This window comes from Capricornis sumatraensis, chromosome 1 (genome assembly GCF_032405125.1).
Source record: "Capricornis sumatraensis isolate serow.1 chromosome 1, serow.2, whole genome shotgun sequence".
Lineage (NCBI taxonomy): Eukaryota > Metazoa > Chordata > Mammalia > Artiodactyla > Bovidae > Capricornis > Capricornis sumatraensis.
Window position 1 is genome coordinate 226,265,611 of NC_091069.1, and position 4,088 is coordinate 226,269,698.

Genomic DNA, 4,088 nt, shown 5'->3' on the forward strand with positions numbered 1-4,088 from the left:
TTTCGTATTCATTTGTTTATGTTTTTGTTTTGAGGAGAGATGATCAAAACATTTGTGTAAAGCAAGTGCTTATATATTGAAAGAGTCTACTTCTTTATGGGATGAATGTAATAGTGAATTTTTGAAGGTTTTTATAATTCCAAGTCATAGGTAAAATGCATTTTAAAAATCTAAAAATGAAATTTATATACCATTGTTTTTAAGGTATATAAATACTTTCAATATTTCACTTATCTGTTGTGATAGAGGTAGCAAAATACAAGTCATGCAGATTCCAGCTCCATAGGAAAGAGCTTATGCCTCAGTGTCAAAAGGTGGTATTTATGTATCATGACAAGAGGCACTATTGAAATGTTGGGGATAAATTAGAAATATACTTTTATTATTATTGTGAATAATAAATAATAAATACAAAGATCTGTAAATGCAGATATTCTTAATTTAGATCATTCTGGTATTGTCAAATACTGAGAACTCATGCACCAGACTTATCAATGGTTCATTCAGGAACTATTACATCTGATATTTAACCTACAAATTTGTTAATAGACTTGGACCTTGTGTGGTACAATTTAAAATATTCAGTAATTTAAATATTATATCCAATCTCATCATATGCTAAGAAAGTTATTGGCATTACTTTTGTTTCTTGGTTTGTTTGTTTCTTTGTTTTTGACAGGAAAGTAGGATTCATTGGTGGGCATGATTAAGAGGGGATAGTGCCAAGGCTCTCATGAGTCCTGAGGGCCATGATTAGGGATATATTTGACCCCACAGACATCCAGTATGGACTGTTTTTCTGCCACCACGTTTTCAAATTCACCGACATTAAACTTGGTAAATCCCCACTTCTTGGAGATGTGGACCTTCCAGTGGCCAGGGAACTTGAAGTTGGCCCCAGAGGACCTCAGTCACATGCGCCTTGTTCTGCAGCTTGGTGTGGATGAACTTTATGATTTGGTCAGTATGGACCTTGGCCACTGTGACCTGGGGCTTTCTAAAGGTACCACACATACTTGTCTGGAGCCTCAGCTGGGGACAGCTGATTAGTCATGAATGTCCACTGGAAAGAGTTGTCTTTCAAGGTCCCTTAGGGCATCCTGTACAGGCAGCAGGCTGCCTACACTACCAAGGAAGCTGCTGTTTGCAGCCATTGCACACTGAGCCTGCTTGGGGAAAAGAGTTATAAGTCTTGTTTGTTTTTTGTTGTCAATATATTGTCATTTCATTTGGTTGAGTTTCCTCATCTCAAATGACTTGCTTATAAAGACCTGTGTCTTTTCCTTAGTAATTTTGCATAGTTCATTTTAAGATAGAGACTTCCGCAGATATGAATATATAATTTTATAAATGGATCTCTGTTGAGGATGTGCTGAGAAAAATGAACTGATACAATGTTTTTACACTGTTAATCAGACATCAGAATTACATGGTATCTTCAAAAGGTAGCATGAAGCAATTTTCAATAGCTATTACTAGGCATGCTCTTTCACCAAGATTATTATCGAAGCAGTTTTGCTAGGAAGCATTTGTGTAACATACCATATGCCAAAAACTATTGTTGATTTAAAATATGAGGGCTGAGTTTTGAAGAGATTTTGGTGTGCATAAAGTTACACATGCAATTGCATTTTCCCCATAATTACCTAGTCATGCTACAGACTGTCAACCATAGAACTCATTTGCTTATTTTTTTAAAGATTTGCTTTACTTGCAAAGATATAGTTTAATGACATATTTTTCTTCCTTCCTTCTTTTTCAACAAACCAAAGAAATTTGTGACTGCATTTCTTTGCTTCATGTTTTATAAAATTCTGGGCCAACAAAGTTTCTCCTTTCCACTTTATTTCTCAGAAGGGTCCCCATTTCCATCAAATATTCTCCTTAATTGAACAGTCAAGTTTACAAAATGCTTTGAGAAATGACTTAGAATAATAAGTCATCAACTGACAGTTGGTAGTTGTTTTATATACATAATGTATATTGCATTTATAATGTTACTTATGTAAATATAAATTATAGGTGCCTATAATACAAATATATCAACATATGCTCAAAATATGAAGAAGCTATAATAGCAATGAAAACCTTTATCCAATAGTACCTTCTTATATTAAAATATGAAAAAAGTGCAATAAAATATTGGCTAATTTTGTGTAGGTATGATTTTTTAAATTAGGATATTGCATTGTTCTTCAGTCATGCTTGCTATAGGATCATTAAAAGTTGAAGATGTGAGCATTTCCATGACTTTTTTTTTTTTTTTTTGACAAACTCCTCCTTCACCACTACCACTAGCAAAAATTTGTAACTTGGATACCAGGTCTTTTTAATGAAGCTTTTGAGTCTTACAAAATATGATTAATCTGATTAGTGATTCAGCCTCCTTTTGTGCTTACATTATCTAACACAAAGAGCCCCCCTACAGGTTAAAGTTTAAATGTGGATTACCAGATAAAGCTAGTCCTGACGAGGTTTCTATGGTGCAAGGAAAAATTGGATTTGCTTTTCACCTCATCTCAGGCTCTGTCATCCTGGTTTTTGCCCTGTTCCCCTGTTCACAGCAAGGATATTAATTTTGTAGTAAAATCTTTAAGCAATTATGCAGATAGCTCTGAAAAAGCAACATACACACACAATAAGAGAAGCTTAACTGAAAAATGGACCCCAGATATTCATTAAAAACAGATGGCTACATTGCCAACAGCATAACTTTGGATGTTTGGGCTAAGCTGGTATTAATCTGCCACAACACGAAGAGAAGATGAAACTGCTGGTTACAAACTATGTATTGCTTCTACTTTTTGCTTATAAAAGAATACAATGATGATTTATGGCTGCCTTTTAGATAAATATCCCTTCCCCAAATTTCTTACTCAAAGGTGAAGTAATATTTCAATAGTCTTAGCTATCACTGAACCTTCATATTCATTTACAAGGAACCAATAAAATACAAAGAATCATATCATTTAAATTTTTTTCTTTTTCTAAAATTTCTTTGGAAGTAGACAAAAATATTCTACTTAAAATTTGATATTAGATAAATTTTCTTTTAAATCTACTTAGAATGGGATATAGGTCTAATCATATTTCAAATTCAATACAAAATATGATTTTGCATTTGTATAATAAAGTAGTTAAATGTGTGGCTATTTATTTGAGTTATATGCTTTTTTTCAATCTAAACAAAATCAGGAAAAGTAAGGCAGAAAAATGTTTGGCCGAGGCTTCCAAGTTAATTCATGGGTGATAGAAGGGAATGCTATGCAACTGAAGCAGCACCTATAGGGACAAATAAGGACAAATGCAGAAGGTATATATTTTTTCATTTATGCCTGCACGTGTACTAAGTCACTTCATTTGTGTCTGACTCTTTTCCACCCTATGGACAGTAGGTTACCTGGCTCCTCTGTCGACACGATTCTCCAGACAAGAATATTGGAGTGGGTTGCCATGTCTTCCTCCAGAAGATCGTCCCAACACATGGACTGAACCCTTATTTATTTGTATAATTATCAAAACAAAGTGAATTATTAAAGAATATCATACCTAAAACTAACTATATATATATATAAACATATATATGTATACACTTTATATATATATATACACAAACATATATATGTATATACTTTATATATATATATATGTAGCAAGTGGTATATAAGTTCTAATAAATTTCAACCAACTTTTGTTTTGTAGGAGAAATTCAGAAATTCACCTAACTAGAAAAACAGTTTCAGGACAGAATTGCCCTTACTATGTACAGAGTCAAACTCAATTGTAACATCATGAAGACAGACATGAATGTTGCATCTAATGACTAGTTGAAACATCTTGACATTATTCTTTATCTATGCATGAAGATGAACTGGGCATGAGTGTTTGACAAAGGTCCTTGTTACTACTAAAGGGTTCATTTTTATCCCTTGTAGGGTAAAATAAAAAGGGACCTGCAATATAGCACAGAGTGCTCAGCTCAGTGCTCTGTGATGACCTAGAGGGGTTGGGTGGGGAGCAGGTGGGAGGGAGGTCCAAGAGGGAAGAAATATATGTATACATATAGCTGTCTCACTTTGCTGTACAGC

The 4,088-nt window shown here is 33.8% G+C and overlaps 1 non-coding gene across 1 annotated transcript; it reads right to left on the minus strand.

Moving 5' to 3' along the window:
* Nucleotides 1-1,071: 1,071 nt before the first annotated feature.
* LOC138093826 (small nucleolar RNA SNORA70) lies at nucleotides 1,072-1,209 on the minus strand. Its single transcript, XR_011146160.1, has one exon. It is a non-coding gene; the product is annotated as a small nucleolar RNA SNORA70 (small nucleolar RNA).
* Nucleotides 1,210-4,088: the final 2,879 nt, after the last annotated feature.